The 19,591-nt window shown below is 37.9% G+C and overlaps 1 protein-coding gene across 1 annotated transcript in view; it reads right to left on the reverse strand.

The window, feature by feature from the left end:
- The window catches only part of USP24 (ubiquitin specific peptidase 24), a 144,785-nt gene that overhangs the window by 114,008 nt on the left and 11,186 nt on the right, over positions 1 to 19,591 (reverse strand). The gene's annotated exons all lie outside the window — the stretch shown is intronic.

Raw genomic sequence — 19,591 nt, forward strand, 5'->3', positions numbered from 1 at the left:
GCCAGGAAAGGCTGTTTTGTAATGACAAAAGGTTAATCCATCAGGAAGATACAACAATTATAAACACATATGCATCTAACAACAGAGATCTAAAACACAGGAAGCAAAATTTGACAGAATTAAAGAGAGAAATACACCAACAATAATAGTTGGAGACTTCAATACCTTAGAATTAGGCAAAAGATCAACAAGAAAATAGAATACTCAAACAACACTATAAACCAACTAGACCTAAAACACATTTACAGAACTCTCCACCCAATTACAGTAAAATACAGATTGTTCTCAAGTGCACATGAAATATTCTCCAAGACAGAGCATATGTTGGGTTGCAAAACAGGCCTCAACAAATTTAAAAGAATTGAAATCGTACCAAATATGTTGTCTGACTGCAATGGAATTAAAAATCAACAGCAGAAGGAAATGTGGAAAATTCAAAACTATATGAAAATTAAACATCACATTCCTTAATCACCAATGGCAAAAAGAAGAAATCACAAGATAAATAAGAGTGCACTTTGAGATGAATGAAAATTAAAATATAAAACTTTTGGGTACAGCAAAAGCAGTGATTAAAGGGAAATTTGTTTGTTTGGGGAGTTTTTTTTTTTTTTTTTTTTTGAGATGGGGTCTTGTTCTGTTGCCCAGGCCTGAATGCAGTGGCACAATCATAGCCCACTGCAGCCCTGACCTCCAGGGCTCAAGGGATCCTCCCACTTCCCAGCTCCCCAGTAGCTGGGACCATGGCTGCATACCACCATGCCCGGCTATGTTTTGTTTTAGAAATAAGGTTTTATTTTGTTGCCCAGGCTGATCTCAAACTCCTAGGCTCAAGCGACTCTCCCAGGTCAGCCTCCTAAAGTGCTGAGATTATAGGTGTGAGCCATCATGTCTGGCCACTAGAGGGAAATTTTTAACTGTTAATGCCTGTATTACAAAGGAAGAAAGATTTCAAATCAACAACCTAACCTTCCACCTTAGGAAGCATGAAAAGCAAGAATAAACTAAACCCAAAGCGAGCAGAAGGAAGGAAACAGAAAAGATCAGAGTGGAAATAAATACATTAAAAAATACATAATAAACAAAACCAAAAGTTGGTTTTTTGCAAAGATTAAAAAAAAAAAAGGGACAAACCTTCAACTAGACTGACAAAAAGAGAGAAGATTCAAATTTAATAATAAGAATGAAAGAGAAAACATTACCACTTTTTATTTTATTTATTTTTGAGACAGGGTCTTGCTCTGTCATCTAGGTTGGAGTGCAATGGCACAATCATGGCTCGCTGCAGCCTCGACCTTCTAGGCTCAAGCAAACCTCCCATTTCAGCCTCCTGAGTAGCTGGGACCACAGAAGCACCCCACCACAACTGGCTCATTTTTCTGATTTTTTTTTTTTTATAGAAACAGGGACTCACTATGTTGTCCAGGCTGTTCTCACACTCCTGGGCTCAAGTGAATCTCCCAGCTCAGGCTCTCAAAGTTCTGGGATCACAGGTGTGAGCCACCTCGCCAGGCCAAGAAAACATTACCACTGACCTTACAATAAATGAATATGATAAGATATACTACTAACAAATGTATGCTAACAAATTAGAGAACCCAGGTGAAATGAACATTTCCTAGAAAAGCATAAACCACCAAAACTGACTCAAGAAGAAACAGAAAATCTGAAGACCCGTTCCAAGTGAAAAGAATGACTTGTAATCAAGAACTTCCCTCAAAGGAAAGTCCAGGACCAGATGACACCACCAGTGAATTATACAAAACATTTAAAGAACTAGCATCAATCCTTCAGTCTTCCAAAAAATAGAAAAGCAAGGAACACTTCCCAACTTATTTTATGAGGCAAGTATTACCCTGACATTAAAAATGGACAGGGAAATTTCACATCTATTAGTATGGTCATTATCAAAAATAGAGAAAAAAATGTTGGCAAGGATGTGGGGAAACTGGCACTTTTGTACATTGCTGATAAGAGTATAAAACAGTGTACCTACAGTGAATAACAGTATGGAGGTTTCTCAAAAACTTAAATGGAACTACCACATGATTGAGCAACTCTACTGGATATACACATACAAAAAAACCGAAAGAAGAGGCTTGAGCAGGTATGTGTACACCCATGTTCATAACTGCATTATTCACAATAGCCAAAAGGTGGAAGCAACCCAAGTGTCCATCAACGAATGAATAAAATATTATCCAGCCTTTAAGAAAAGGTATTTCCGATAACATGTTACAATATGGAAGATCTTGAAGATATTACGCCAAGTGAAATAAGCCAATCACAGAAAAAACAAATATTATATGATTCCACTTACATGAAAGTACTTAAAGTCATCAAATTCACAGATGAAGAAAGTAGAATGGTGGTTGCCAAGGGTTGGGTGAAGCGGGGAATAGGGAGTTAGCATGTAATGGGTACAGAGTTTCAGCTGGGGAAGATGAAGTAGTTCTGAAGATGGATGGGACTGAAGGATTAATTAAATGTACTTAATGCCACAGAACTGTACACTTAAAAATGAGTAAAATGGTAAATTTTATGTTATGTATATATTATCACACTTTAAAATAATGTACAAAGACACACACACACACCAAACCAATATCCCTATGAATAGTGACACAAAAATCCTTAACAATAAACCAGTAAACCAAATCCAGACATATATTAAAAAGATCCTAGCCCATGACCAAGTGGCACTTATCTCAGGAATCAAGGTAGGTTTAGCATACAAAAAAACCCCCCAAAAAACCAATCAATATAATAACACCATAGTAACAGAATAAAGGACATTAAAAATGACAAGATCATCTCAAGTGAAGCAAGAAAAAACTTCACAAAATGCAACACCATTCCATGATTTTAAAACAATGACAAAACACTCAATAAACTAGAAATAAAGAGGAACTTCCTCAACATGATTAAAGGCATCTATAAAAACACCTACAGTGAACATCATATTTAACTGTGAAACGCTGAGTGCTTTTCTCTAGATCAGGAATGAGACAAAGATCTCTGCTCTCACAGCTTCCATTCAACATTGCACTCGAGTGTCTAGTCAAAGCAATTAGGAAAAGAAAAAATAAAAGGCATTCAGATTTAAAAGGACGAAATAAAACTACTTCTATTCACTGATGCCATATTTTGTACATAGAAAATCCTAAAGAATTCACCAAAACAAATACCAGAATTAATAAATGAGTTCAGCAAGGTTGCAGAATACAGTATCAATATACAAAATGCAACTGTATTTCTATACACTAACACTGGGTAATCCTAAAATAAAGAAAATAATTTCATTTACAGTAACATAAAAAAATAAAATAGGAAGTACAAGATTTGCACACTGAAAACTACAAAGCATCATTGAAAGAAATTAAAATAACTAAATAAACAAAAAGACATCCTATGTTCATAGATTGGAACTTAAAACTGTTAAGATACCAATATTCCCCAAATTGGTCTACAAATTGAACACAATCTGCATCAAAATTCCAGCTAGTTTCTTTGCAAAGAACGACAAACTTTAAAATTTACAAGGAATCCCGAATAGTCAAAACTGTAACAAAGTTCAAGAATTCACAATTCCCATTTTCAAAACTTACTACAATGCTATAATAATCAAGACAATCTGGTACTGGCATAATGAATCAATGGAATATAACTGAGATTTCATAAATAAAACCTGATATTTATGGTCAATTAATTTTTCAACAAGAGTCACGAGACAACTTAATCTTTGACAAAGGCACAAAAGTAATCCAATGGAGAAAGGACAGTCTTTTCAACAAATGGTGCTGAGACAACTGAATATACACAAGCAGAAGAATGAAACGACCCCACCTCAAGCCACATACAAAAACTAACTCAATGTAACGTAAGACTAAATCTTCATGACCTTGGATTAGGTAATTATTTCTTGGAAAAGCAAAAGCAACAAAGAAAAAATAAACTTCATCAAAAATAAAAATTTTGTGCATCAAAGGTCACCATTAACAAAGTGAAAAAAGAATCTACAGAGTGAGAAACAGTATTTGCAAATCATAGATCTGATAAGAGATTTGCATCTAGAATTAAAAAAAAAAAAAAAACCCTTACAACTCAATAAAGAGACAAATAACCTAATAAAAATGGGCAAAAGATTTGATAAACGTTTCTCCAAAAAAGATATATAAGTGGTTCACAAAAAGATGCTAAGCATCTTCAGGAAAATGCAAATCAAAACCACAAAATACCACTTCACACATACTAGAATGACTAAAATTCAAAAAGACAGAAAAGAAGCCGAGCATGGTGCGTCACATCTGTAATCCCAGCACTTTGGGAGGCTGAGGGGGGTGGCTCGCTTGAGGTCAGGAGTTCGAGACCAGTCTGGCCAACAGAATGAAACTCCGTTTCTACTAAAAATATAACAAGTTAGCTGGGTGTGGTGGCAGGCACCTGTAATCCCAGTCACTAGGGAGGCTGAGGCAGGAGGATTGAGGCAGGAGGATTGCTTAAACCTGGGAGGCGGAGGTTGTGGTGAGCTGAGATCGTGCCTTGCACTCCAGCCTGGGCAACAAGAGCGAAACTCCACCTCAAAAAAAAAAAAAAAAAAAAAAAACATAGGAAATAACAAGTATTGGTGAGAATGTGAAGAAATATTGGAAACTTCACACATTGCTGGTTGATTATAAAATGGGGCCACCACTTTCCAAGAGAGTTTGGCAGTTCCTCAAAGGTTGGTAAGTTTCCACATTACATAACAATTCCATTCCTACAAATATTCATAAGAGAAATGGAAACATGTCCACACGAAACATGTGTACACGAGTGTTCATGGCAGCACTGTTGCTAACAACCAAAAGGTCTGGAAATTACCCAAATGTCCATCAGAAAGAATGAATGAGCAATCTATTTTATGTCCATGTGTTATACCCATACAATAAGTATTTTTTAGCTCTAAAAATGAACAAAATACTCACAAGTTACAGTATTTTGAATGAACATAGTGAGTTGGATGAATTTCAACAAAAATGAGTTCTGAAGTTCAGTTCTTAATGAACTCCAAAAATATACTAAGTGAAAGAAGCCAGACACAAAAGGCCACATATTGTATGATTCTGTTTATATGAAATGTCCCCAACAGGCAAATCCATAGACACAGAAAGCAGACTGGTGTTTGCCACAGAATGGCAGGAGAAAGAAAAAGAGAGTATGAGGTTTCTTTTGGAGGTGATGAAAATATTCTCAAAATAAATGGTGGTGATAGTTGCACAACTCTGTGAATGCACACTTTAAAAGGGTGAACTTTATAGTGTGAGAATTCTTTCTCAATAAAGCTGTTATTTAAATGACTTGATACACAAAAATGAGTTCAATGATTATAGTCACTAAACAAAGTGAGTATATATCTAAGAACTGCAAAACACAGAGTTGTACCTAATGATCTACAATAAAAATTTAACACATATGGCAATTAGTTTTAAAACAGCAATTAAAAAATATTATTATATAAGGCCAGGCACAGTGGCTCACGCCTGTAATCCCAGCACTTTGGGAGGCTCAGGAGGGCAGATCACTTGAGGTCAGGAGTTTGAGACCAGCCTGACCAACATGGCGAAACCTGGTCTCTACTAAAAATACAAAAATTAGCTGGGGATGGTGGCAGGAACCTGTAATCCCAGCTACTTGGGAGGCTGAGGCAGGAGAATTGCTCAGACCCAGGAGGTGGAGGTTGCGGTGAGCCAAGATTGCGCCACTGCACTCCAGCCTGGGTGACAGAGCAAGACTCCATCTCAAAAAAAAGAAAGAAAGAAAGAAAGAAAATATTATTTAAGACTTGACAGGTGAAAAATACCATGCTATCTCCTAGGTAGTTAACATTCTTGGTCTTAAAAATGGAAGCAACCGCACATTATACACAGGGTTAAGGAATGACACAAAGCAGTACTACATTTTCAGGAGGGTGCTGCAAACACAGAGATAAGCAACCACAGAGGGGGACAGTATGAACCCATATTTAGGTTGGTTTGATATTGTGAGTTATCACTTTAAGTAGAGCCTGTCCTTGGCAAAAACTACATATTGACCAAGAGACATACACAAAGCAGCTCAGTATTGTTCTATTGCAAAATGTCATAGCTCCAAACAGACATAATGTATTCAGCTTTTAGTAAGATCTCCGTAATTTAACTTACTATTTTCTCATTAGATGCCAAATCCAAATGATACAAAAGTAACCATTAATGGTCACTGATTCTAAATTAATTAAAAACATATTTATCGAGAGTGCTATGCTCCAAACAAAATGCTCAGTGCTGAGGACAGAGATAATGGACACAATTCTTGTCTTTAAAGAACAGGATAATGTGAAAGTAAAGAAAGGGCTGGTGGATGCCAAACCAGCCTGTGGGTGTCCAGGTATATGGGCAGTGAGAACAAACATGTGTACACAGTTGAAGAAGTTGAAAGGAAATGGTGCTCCAGAAAGAAGATTATAGATCAAACTATTTCAAAACCAGTATTTATTTTTCAAGTATATTTATAAAACTTCAACATTTTTAGCCATTTGACTACTGGAGTTAATATCTTTGCTGCTTTTTATGATACTCCATCAACTTCATTTAAAATTGAAAAATAATTTTTATAAAATATTTTATAATATTCATGCAAATCTAGCAGTTGTTAGGAGACGCACAGCTCTAGCACAAAGGTAGAAGAGAAATGAGCTTGCCAACAACTATTGAATGTCACTTTTAACCTGAAAAATGTTTAATAACATTAAATCTTGTGTATTCAGTTGTTCAAGAAAAACAATACAGATGAACTAATGTGTTCAATTATGATTTCTAATTGGTCAGTTTACGATTAAAGAAAGAACAATTAACATTGTTGGATACATACTCATCTCTTCAGTATTTTAGGCTACTTTCTAAATATGTAATATTTTTATGCCCGTAAGTACAAATGAAAATATAAACAAGTCTCTGTAACTGCCATAATACTTTATAGCACCATAAATATGGTAGGAATTCAAATAGTTATGATTATGACTTCATCTGTTTGCCAACTGTTTGGACTAAGGACTATTTACTCACTTATAAGATCAATATGGCACTTTTTTTTTTTGAGATGGAGTCTCGCTCTGTCACCCAGGCTGGAGTGCAGTGAAGCGGTCTTGACTCACTGCAACCTCCGCCTCCCGGGTTCGAGCAAGTTTCCTGTCTCAGCCTCCTGAGCAGCTGGGATTACAGGCGCCTGCCACCATACCTGGCTAATATTTTGTATTTTTAGTAGAGATGGTGTTTCACCATATTGGCCAGGCTGGTCTCAAACTCCTGACCTTGTGATCTGCCCACCTCAGGCTCCCGAAGCACTGGGATTACAGGCATGAGCCACCCTGCCTGGCCTGGCACTTTTAATTGTTGCAACTGAAGTTTTTCATGGAATTGATATACACTGTCACTGTACAGTATTAATCTGCCCCCACGCAGTTTAGCAAAGATCGTTAGGTTTAAAATATAGATTATTTTGACAAAAATATCTTTCTGCATGCTACCTCTTATATTGCAAACTGTAGCCAGACATGTTTGTACATATGTTGCTATCCATATCCAGAAACTTGCCCATTTGAAAAATGCAAATGAACCAACCTAAGTACAGATGATATCTTAACTGGCAGTTAAGTACACACGCACACAAAATCTACCTAATCCTTGCAAATGAGCTTTAAAACATCAACATGCAAGCTTTTAATAATTGAGTTTAATATCTATTTAGAAAAAGTACCTTTTTTTTTTAAAAAGAGACAATAAACTGATTACTTGTGAACCCAACAAGGATACATTATTGTAATTTAAGCCTTCTTTGTTGAAAGAAGTAAAACTTGCTGCGGAGGTACATACCACCTGCTAGTTTAGAGATAAGCTCCTGTCTGCCCACTGACTCAACAAATACAGATAAAAGAAAATTATTCAACTTAACGGATAAGAGACTACCAGTGTTGCTTCAAGTTTATTTGAATACTAAATTCAATTACTGAACTATGCTATTAACCGACATGTACTCAAAAGAACCTCTGATCAATATACAAAAAAATGAAGATGACAGACTGATTTTTTCATGATGATTTAAAACAGACTTGTCTATTATTTAATTGTTTATCATAATAAACAATTAGTAACATATATGTCAACAGCTTAAGGAAAAACATGCAAACATGGGCATTCGATTGCAAGTCACTAATTTAGAATACCTTTCATTAAACCTTGAGGTTCTCAGTTTTACTGTTTTTCAAAGCAATTTGGAGATGGTTACTTGCAGATCTGATATTCCCTGTTAATTCAGACTAGAGAAAATAATTCCTAAAATATTGCTTCCTGGAAAAACAGGAGATGATAAACAAGTGTAGGTAGTCCCCATGTATGAATACATTTGTATCTGAAGTCTGCAAATGTTTTCCTGGAATGCATCTTCATTCCACGTTATGAGTAGTAAATAATTTCCTAAACTATTCAACAAAAGCTGACTTCTTAAAGTCAGTCCTCCATACCCATAGGTTCAACCAAATGTGAACTGAAAATATTTGGGGGAAAAAAAATGGATGGTTGCATTTGTATTGAACAGATCCAGACATTTTTTATTGTCATTATTCCTTACATACATAGAAAATAACGTATTTACATTTTGTAATTTCCATTACAAATAACGTATTTATATACAGTATAACAACTACTTGCACAGCACTTATATTGTATCAGGTATTACATGTAATCAGAGATGACTGAAAGTACACAGGAGGATGTGCTTAGGATACATGCAAATACTAAGCCATTTTATATAAGGGATTTGAGCATTTCGGTACCTGCGCAGAAGGCAGGGGGATGCAGATTTTGGTATCCCCGAGGGGGTCCTGAAACCAATTCCCCGCAGATACCAACAGACAACTGTATTTAGAATATAGAGGAACAAGGTTTTCATGAGAAGAGGTTGTCCTATAATCCAAAGGCGGTATCTTACAAATAGAGGGTAACCTTCATTTAATATTTAAGGTTTGGGATGTACAGATGATCCATTACAAGACCGAAATAGTAGGTAGTTGTTCCAGTCCCAGTTTTCTTAGGGCATCTCCAGTGACTGCAGTTATGCTGGGCCCTCAGTTTTGGCAGCCAGCAGGAAGGAGGAGAGATATGGTAAAGGGGATTGAGATAAATTCAGATGAGAGCAATATGAGTGAGCGGCAAAGGAGAACTAATACGTCTACTGAGCACCTAGCTGCTACACATCAGGAATAGCACTAGTAACTATGGAAAGTGTACAAATATTATAATTTAATTACTCTCAAACCTCAGGAGGTAAGAGTTATCATCCTAATTTTTTACATGAGCAAACAAACTGAGGCTCAAATAAGGCAAAGTTACTCACCTAAAGTCACATTTCTTATGGTCACTTGCCTAACATCAACAGTCATTAATGCGTTCAGACTGGAATAAAAATTTAAGTCAAGGTTTCTCCAAATCTCAGGCTCTAGATTAAGCACACTTGAAAGTATTCCAATTCCTCCTAAAATTGGTAGCATGACATGGCCTCAAAAAAACACCAATGCAGAATGGAGGCAAAAATGCTTTTACAAAAAAACAAACAGAACTTATATAATGGACCCCAAGCCAAGAATTGGGAGAGGATTATCAAGTAAAACTTATTTTCTTCCAAAGCACTAGTATTTTTTAATCCATTAAAACTTAATCTAAAGTTCTAGATAAAGAGCTATCTAGCATAAGCAAGCAACTTTCATTTTTAATTTTGTTGACATTTCCTTTACTAAGTATTCCCACCAAACAGATCTAATTGTTGATTCTTTCACTACCACTTGCTAGCTGTGTCACCTTGAATAAACTTCTTATAATTTGTCTTTGATTTCCTCAATGAAAAAGAGAGCATGGTGCCTAATTTGCAGGATTCCTACACCGATGAGGGATAATTCACTACAGTGCCAGCTACAACACACAGCAAAGTAAGAAACAGAAGCCCAGGCTGGGAGCAGTGTGCTCACACCTGTAATCCCAGCACTTTGGGAGGCTGAGGTGGGTAATCACTTGAGCCCAGGAGGCTGAGGCTGCAGTGAACCGTACTCCAGGTTCACTGTACTCCAGGCTGGGCGACAGAGGGAGACCCTGTCTCAAAAAAAAAAAAAAAGAAAAAGAAATAGTAGCCTAGTCCGCTCCTCAGACTTCAGATGAATCTTTCTTTCTCCTTCTCTCTCTCTCTCTCTATGCTAGACTCTAACCTTGGTGCCCTCAAGGTACTCCAGATTTACCACATCCACAAAGAACTCAGTGCTGGCTCAAATCTGTTACTTCTCCAACGTTCCTAATCCCTGGAACTGTGTCATTGTCCCAGCCAGTTGGTCACATGACAATAATTCTACCTCATAAATTTCTTCTGAATAGTCTGCTGTAGCCAAGCCTGCTTACTTGAGGTCTCCGTCATGTGTTGCTTGGACTGCTGCAATACTCATATAACTGCCATTCCTTCCACCAGTCCATATACCACTCCTGTGCCCCCTCCAAAGGGCCACCAGAAGGATCTTCCTTAAAACAAAACAAAACAAAAACCCTAACCCCAACCCAAACCAAAAAAAGGAACCTGATCCCATCACTCACCTCCTCAGAAAGCTCCATTTGCTCCCAGCTGCCTAAAGGTGCCTAGAAAGTAAACGCAAGCTTCTTGCATTGGCAGGCAAGGCTCTCCATCCTCTGACCACAACCCATCATAATATATGGTTTGCCACTTTCCAAACCTTCTGCTAGAGCTACACACAAGGTCCTATTATGAAACCATGCATAGCTGTAAGCTGCTCTCCCTGCCTAGGTTGCCCTTTCTCAGCCTGACAAATTCCTACTTCTTCAAAACCAGTTCAAGTACCGTCTCTTCAACAACATTTTTGAGTGTTGAGATTCCTCCAAACAAACGAAGGTATTCTGTCTTCTATTTTTACATAGAATTCTCATTCAGTGTTTTCCAGAGGCTATGAATACATCTATGAATAAGACAAACATATTCTGCCACTGAATCTTGGAAATATCCTGTCTTTCAGGGAAAAAGACAAATAAGAAATTACAACTTCCTATAAGGAGTGTTATCGTAACAGAGTATTATGAAAGTACATAAGGAGGCCCATTCAGCCTTTAAAAAGAAGGCAATCTTGCTACATACTATAACATGAACAAACCTTGAGGACATCATGCTTAGTGAAATAAGGCAGTCACAGAAAGACAAATACTGTATAGTTCCACTTATATGAGGTATCTGAAGTAGTGAAACTCAGAAACAGAAAGCAGAGTGGTGGGTGCCAGGAGCTAGGGGGTAGGGGAAAGGAAAGGTTGTTGTTTAACAGGTACAGTTTCATATTTGCAAGATGAAAAATTTCTGGAGATCTGTTTCACAACAATGCGAATATACTTAACAATACTGAACTGTACACTTAAAAAAGGTTAAGATGATAAATTTTACGTTATGTGATTTTTACCACAGTTAAGAAAAAAGGGGGGACCCATCCTAATCATAGTCAAAGGTGGCCTACTAAATGAAATAATACTTAAGCCAAGACCTGAGTAAATATCCACCTTCTTCACCACAGCCTCATATACAGAGTTAATTCTCAGTTCTCATCTTACCTGACCCATCAGCAACATTTAGCACAGCGGATCCCTTGTCCTGGAAACACCTCTTTCTCTCAGTTTCCAAACACAGTTCTCACCTGCTTCCTCACCCCACCATCCACGCCTCAATCTCCTTTGCTGGTTCCACCTTCCCACCCCAGTCTCTAAATATTGGAGCACCTTCGAGCTCAGTCCTCAGACTTCCTCTTTATCTACAGGCACCCCCTTGGTGACCTCAGTGAGTTTAATCTAATGCAGTGTTTTCTACCTGATTTTCATTATCATTCTTCCAAGGAGACTTTCAGACATCTTTTTCTTAACCATCCTACCTCCCATGAAATTAAATACTAAGAACTGACTGGGTTGGGTAGGGCTGAGTTTTGGTGTGATCCACTGTAATATCTAACATTGTTTTTCATCTCCCTCAAGAACCAATTTCTGCCCCCCCACAGAGTTACATTACTCCTGTTAAGAACAGTTTAATGGTTTAAGTGCTATCTCTAAGTTGGAGACTCACATTTTGGCTCCAGGACAGACCTCTTCTCTGGACACCAGGCATATATCCAACTTCCTTTTTGACAACTCCACTAGGGTATTTAATAGGCATCTAAAATTAACATGTTCAAAAACAAACCCCTGATCTTTCTCACCAGATTATGGTATCTCCCTGTTGAAAACCTTCGATGCCTTCCTTCCTATTCTGACAAAAAGTTATCGTGACAGTTGCTGCAAGGCCCTAATGGGGAGCTGATCTTTGCCCGTTGAGTTCCGGCCATACTGGCCTCCCTGCAGCTCCTCCAACATGCCAGCCCTGCTGGTACCTGGTGTTTTTGCATTAGGTGTTCCTTCCACTTAAAGCAGGAGCTGGCAAAGTAGAGCCCACTGCCTGTTTCTGTATTTTATTGAAACAAAGACCTGCATATTTGCTTACATATAGTACATAGTTGCTTTCATACTACAATAGCTAAGTTGAATAGCTACAACAGAGACTGTGTAACCCACTAAGCCTAAAGTATTTACTTTAGGCCCTTTACAGAAAACGTTTGTCCACCCCTAACTTAGAGTGCCATTCTCTCAGATAACCACAGTTGGCTTCACCTTCTTCAGGTCTTTGCTCAAATATGACCTGCTCTGTGAGGCCTTCCTTGAATAATACTCAAAAATCAGCCCTTGTCATACCCCCTACCCACTGCTGTCCAGCATGATCTCTCTCCTGTGCTGCTTTTCCATAGTACTTATCATCATCTGACACTCTTCATTTCACTTATCTTGTTTGTTGTCTGTCTCCCCTCGTTAGGATATAAGCTTCAACAGGGCAAAATTGTTTTGTTTGTTCCATTATCTGTAACAGTCCCTAAGACAGAATGGGTGCTCAACAAATATTTGGTGAATGAATGAGTGAATGTTAAGACCTAATAGATGCTCATGACATGAAAGAAACAGATCCTGAGCACAGAGAACTGTATGTGTGTTCAGGCACGAAAGAGAAAGCATGGCACACTTAAAGCACTACCTTCATAACATCAAATATACTGAGCTGTAGTAAACTTCACCTATTTAAGGTCTGGCTCCCCAATAAGAGTGTGTTATTCAATGGAGCGCCATCTAATTCTCCATTTTATCTCCAATGTCTATTCGATACCTAATCACTTGTACAACATCCCCAACAATATCCCAGAACCTCTGCCTAAATACATTTAGTGACCAGGTGCTTAGGACATTTTGAGATTACCTGTTTCTGTTTTGCCCATTCAACTGAAATCTATCTCCACATAACTTTGACTAATACCTTACCTGACCACAATTAGATGGGACGTTATTTTCTGGGAACCTTCATTTTCTCACTTGTGAAAAGCAAATGCTTTTTGCTTTGCTCATTATTATAACTACAAGGGGTTTCTGTGAGTACCAAATAAGATAATGTATGAGAAAGTGTTTCTTAACTCAAACCTCATATAATCAAAAGTGAAGAGCAATCATGGTTATCTAAACTACCCAAAAGTCATTCTGCACAAATTTTTACTTATAGGAATAAAACCCCACTGAAAGCACACTTATATTTCTTTCTTTCTTTTTTAAAAACATATTAAAAAAATATGTATTTTTTAAAGACAGGATCTCACTATGTTGCCCAGGCTGGTCTCAAATACCTCACTTCAAGCGATCCTCCTGCCTTGCCTTCCAACGTGCTGGGATTACAGGCGCGTGCCACCATGCCCAGCCCATATTTCTCATTTTAGAAAGATACTCCAGGTTCTCTCAAGCAGTATGTTCTAATTTGTCTTAATGGAAATGGAGGATGAAGGCGGAGAGAAGGAAAGGGTAAGAAAGGCATTTCCGTTTTTGTGTGTAGAAAGAACACAGAATTGAAAGTCAAGTAACGTGGTTTTAAGTCCCATCATGAGCTGTGTGATTCTGGACAGGGTTTCTTAACCTTGGTTCTACTGACATTTTGGGCTGGACAATTATGTTCTGTGCACTGTAAGATGTTTATCAGCATCCCTGGCCGGTAACACCTCTGTAATTGTGACAACACTAAAACATCTCCATATATGCGTAATGTCTCTGGGGTGGGATGACAAATCACCCCTGGTTGGTTAAGACTTGATATCTCCATACCTCAGTTTCATCTATAAAATGAAAATATTTACCTACAGATCCAAGATCTCTTCTGGCTCTAAAAATGCTAAAATTCTACAAGTCAAAATATAGGTTGTTGACAAATGCAGTCTTACTAATGGTGAACAAATTATGTAATGAAATAAGGTAAATATTTTTCTTCAGTTTTCCTTAATAAATAATAAAACATCCTTGGGTATTTAAAATGATTCATTCATAAAATATTTTTAAAATAAGAGATCTGAATTAGACATTTCACAAGTGTCAGTATAAAAAGATGAAAAGACCATTCTAGAATCTGGATTAAAAGAGCATGATAACCAGGACGGGCATGGTAGCTCACACCTGTAATCCCGGCACTTTGAGAGGCCAAGGCGGGCAGATCACTTGAGGCCAGGAGTTTGAGACCAGCTTGGCCAACAGGCAAAATCCCACCTCTATTAAAAATATAAAAATTAGTCAGGCATGGTGGTGGGCACCTGTAATCTCAGCTACTTGGGACACTCAGGCACGAGAATCACTTGAACCTAGGAGTTGGAGGTTGCAGTGAGCCAAGATTGCACCACTGCACTTCAGTTTGGGCAACAGAGTGAGACTCTGTATCCAAAAACAAAAAAAAGCCCAAAAAACAAAAAACATGATTAACAAATGCAATGCGTACTTTTTGATTCAATCCTAGATTACAATTTCTATAAAAGCCTATAGAGGATATCTGTAGTATAAATGGAGAATTTGAATATGAACTAAATAACAGACAATATTATCGTATTACTGTTAAATTCCTTTGGTAGGATAATGGTACTGCAGTTCTGTAGAAGAATGTCTTTGTCCTTAGGAGATTCATACTAAAGTATTTAGGAGTCAGAGGTCCTGACATTGGCAACTTATTTGAAATTGGTTCAGAAAAAGTGTGTGTGTGTGTGTGTGTGTGTGTGTGTGTGAGAGAGAGAGAGAGAGAGAGACGGTGGGGGGAGAGAGAGAGGAGCTAAAGCAAATATGACAAAGTATTTGTAAATAATGAATCAAGGTGAAGGGTATACAAGTGTTCACTGTATTGTTCTTTTGACTTCTGTAGACTATAAATTGTTCAACATAAAAACTTGGAAAAAATATATCTAGTACTGCATTAGTCCATTTTCACGCCACCGATAGAGACATACCTGAGACTGGACAATTTACAAAAGAAAGAGGTTTAATTGGACTTAACAGTCCCACGTGGCTGGGGAAGCCTCATAATCAAGGCAGAAGGCAAGGAGGAGCAAGTCATGTCTTACATGGACGGCAGCAGGAGCAGGCAAAGAGAGAATGAGGAAGATGCAAAAGTGGAAACTCCTGATAAAACCATCAGATCTTGTGAGACTTATTCACTACCATGAGAACAGTGGGGAAAACTGCCCCCATGATTCAATTATCTCCCACTGGGTCCCTTGCACAACACGTGGACATGGGAATTATGGGAGTATAATTCAAGATGAGACGTGGGTGGGGGACACAGAGCCAAACCTTATCAAGTATCAAATCAAATTATACCCAATTTAAATTTGTAGCAGACCATTTTCTAATATTTTACTAAGTAGTTTTCCACAACACTCCCCAGTCTGTCAGAAGTTCCTAGGATAGTCTGAGGTCCTTATGGGGATAAGCTATACTGAAAAAACAATCCAAGTGACTCTGATCTGATGTTGGCCATCCCTAGCAACTCTTTAGAACCACTGGAGTAGGTTATGAACCTCTTAAAAGCAAGGGCTGTATCTTAGTTCTCAGAAGCCAGAAGAGAGCCAAAGACATTCAATAGATTGCTCAGTGTTGAACAAACAGTCACCATACTATTGTTTCTTTCCTCTTCCTACTCCCACTCCACATACATTTTTTGTATTTTGGGAGGAGAAAGGAGAAAAAAAAAACTGTCTCAATAGCTTTTCTTCAAAATAAACTCACTTGGATTAATAGTATAATCATTAATCATTATTACAGAAATAAATGAAATAAATGTGACTATTTGAAACAAAAACAACACTAAAAGTCAGTTTTCTGCTTTATACTATGACATGTTTTCTCTTTTCTCTCTTTCCTCTCCAGAAATGATAATCTCTGCAAATAATCTTCTCCTTACTAAAGTAGAGGTCACCTAAGTGATGTAACAAAACTAAATAAAAACAGACTGGCAAACAGTCCTACTAAAGGCTGAAAAAGGGTTTGTTTCTTTTAGCGTCCACTATGTTCTTTCTTGTGTCCAATATTTTTCTATGTGAGCTAAAGCAAAAACATAAATCAAAGGAAGTGGTACAGAATACCAAAGTTCAAATGTAGTGTGTTATATCCAAAATTGTATACATTATAAAGACACCAGCAGTAGCTCAAAAAATGTTCCTTCCCACCAACTGTAATACAAGGCAAACACTATGACAGAAATCTGCCAAAAGACTACAAAAACATTTATGCTATTTTCAAGCTATAGTGTAGGGTATTTTAGGCAAAAGTAGATTTAAGAGACTATTTGATAAGCATGAATGGAGGAAATGTGTTCCCAAATGGTGATGCAAATAAGTATTTTCCAGATCAGATTCTTTGATTCAGTTGAGTATCTCCTGTGTCAAGGGTTTCCCTGAATTGTCAGGAAACACAGAAAACCAGACGCTGCTCTCAAAAGACTCAGTGTAGGCTGGGCACAGTGGCTCATGCCTGTAATCCCAGTACTTTGGGAGGCCAAGGCAGGTGGATCACGATGTCAGGAGTTTGAGACCAGTCTGGCCAAGATGGTGAAATCCCATCTCTACTAAAAATACAAAAATTAGCTGGGCGCAGTGGCAGTCGCCTGTAATCCCAGCTACTCGGGAGGCTGAGGCAGGAGAGTCACTTGAACCCAGGAGGCGGAGGTTGCAGTGAGCCGAAATCATGCTACTGTACTCAGCTTTGGCAACAGGGGGAGCCCCTGTAAAAAAAAAAAAAAGAAAAAACAACTCAATTTAATATGGTGACAAAGAAACAATGCCAATGCAATGAAATAAATGCTATGACAGAGGTACGAAAGGGTTTCTATTCAAACTCAAGAAGGGACGTTTAACTAGCAGGAAGGGAAGAAAGAATGAGAGGAGGTATAACGGAAGGCATCAAGTTCTCACAGAAAACCATTAGCAAGTGATTAACAGTACAGGTGGTATGTTAGCATTCGGAGTCTCTTGGAACTTGCTGGACTTAAGGAAGGAGGATGTTCCTACCCTATCTCTGCCAACTGCAAGGCTGTGTTAAATCTATTTTGTAGAGAAAGGATCAAATGCAAGGATCAAATTGATACCACACACATAGTGCTATGCAACAGCCCACTATGGCAAGAGGCGAGGGAGGAGGGCGTGCCAGGCAGGAGTAAACCCACGTGCACAGGCAAGGAGTCATAAGAGGATCTAGAAAACTTTAGAACTGATTGCCTTTTTAAGTGTCTTCTAAGAGTTCATCAATATTCACCGTGCTTTATTTTTGTATTCATTAAAATATATAACCTAAGGCAAGCGTTATATTTACAGTATATTTACCCCATTCCAAGGTATATTTCAAAATGTTTAACTTCAAAACTGCAAGTATATAATACATTCCAGTTGATATTTGTAATCATTACCGTGTTTGATACACAGAGAACGAAAAGGCTATTCTAAGAAACTAAACAACACACATCTGAAACAAAAAAATTACTAAATTAGATGGTATACTGTTTCAAGCGATGTGTATACCGACTCTTTTCACACATTCTCTCTCTCTCTCTCTCTCTCTTTCTTTCAAGATAGAGTCTCGCTCTGTCACCCAAGTTGCAGTGCACTGGTGCAATCTTGGCTCACTGCAAACTCCGCCTCCTAGGTTCAAGCAATTCTCCTGCCTCAGCTTCCTGAGTAGCTGGGACTACAGGCACCCACTACCACACCCGGCTAATTTTTGTATTTTTAGTAGAGACGGGGTTTCACCCTGTTGATCCGGCTGGTCTCAAACTCCTGACCTCAGGTGATCCACCTGCCTCGGCCTCCCAAAGTGCTGTGATTACAGGCGTGAGCCACCACGCCCAGCCTGTATACTGACTCTTAAAGCTTATTTTTAAAATATTCAATACCATGTGCAACTGTGGATAGACTCAGGCAGGGGATCACTTGTACAAGCATGCTAGTCAAGAGAACGACACAGCACCTTCACAAGTGATAGCAATTGCTCAATCTTCCTTTCCTCAACTCCCACCATCTTTATAAACTTACGAATAAACAAAGTTAAAAAGTACCTAATGAGAAAGCAAGATAAACTATAGAATAAACACTCTGGAGCGTGAGTACAATAAGACATTTTAAGTGAGAGAGATTACATTCATAAAACTTTTACTACCATATATTGTAATTGTTCTATTTATTAGTTCCTGTTGTTAATCTCTTACTGTGCCCAATTTATACATTAAACTTTATCACAGGTATGTATATATAGGAAAAAACAATATATATAGGGTTCAGTACTATCTGTGGTTTTCTGCATCCTCTGGGGTTCTCGGAATCCATTCCCCACAGATAAGGGGAGACACCAGTGTATATCTAACAAAGGAAATGTGATGATTTAGAGAAAGTTTATGAGGAAGGATATATTAAAGATAACCTACAGTCAAAGACTTCCTCAGGTCAGAAGAACAGTATGGTAAAGTAACTAAAATACATCTCAAGAGGCAGAAGGCTGGGTTCCTTTTCTGACTCTGCTGAGCCAAGAGTCAAGGTCCTCCTCCCTAAGCTGACAAAGCTTACCACCAGCAGATCTCCATGGTCCCAGCTCTGAAACAAATAATCCATTTTAATCCTTAAAGTTTCAACTTTTAGTTCTACTTACTGGAATAAGGAGAGGGAAATGCAGGAAATACTGTCAGCTCTACAGATAATTGTGCTGTTTTATGAAGTATACCTTGCTAAGTAGTCTTAATATTTCTCTCCCATATTACAATCACTATGAACTGGGAGAATATAAGGTAACTGCATCATTTCTAATCTTTGATCCTCCTTAATAGATGCTTAAAATTTCTCTACCACAGGCATGTTTTATACTTCAACCATAGAAAGCTCAAAGTATTAGAAAGCAAACAGCACTTCCTTGTTATTCTCTAAAGGTGTCAGTATATCTGCACATATATCATGAACCAATTGTTTTAATGGTATAAATCATATATTTTTGGCTGACATAATTCAACACAGAGAGTCTGGCTGCTCAATAGACGCCTGACATTTTCTCAAAATTAAATACATTACATACATGTGTGTGCATGTGTACATCTAAAATATTTTAGCTGTTAACTAGGGAATTATAGGAAGATCTGC

This window comes from Mandrillus leucophaeus, unplaced genomic scaffold, assembly GCF_000951045.1.
Source record: "Mandrillus leucophaeus isolate KB7577 unplaced genomic scaffold, Mleu.le_1.0 Scaffold14, whole genome shotgun sequence".
Taxonomy (NCBI): domain Eukaryota; kingdom Metazoa; phylum Chordata; class Mammalia; order Primates; family Cercopithecidae; genus Mandrillus; species Mandrillus leucophaeus.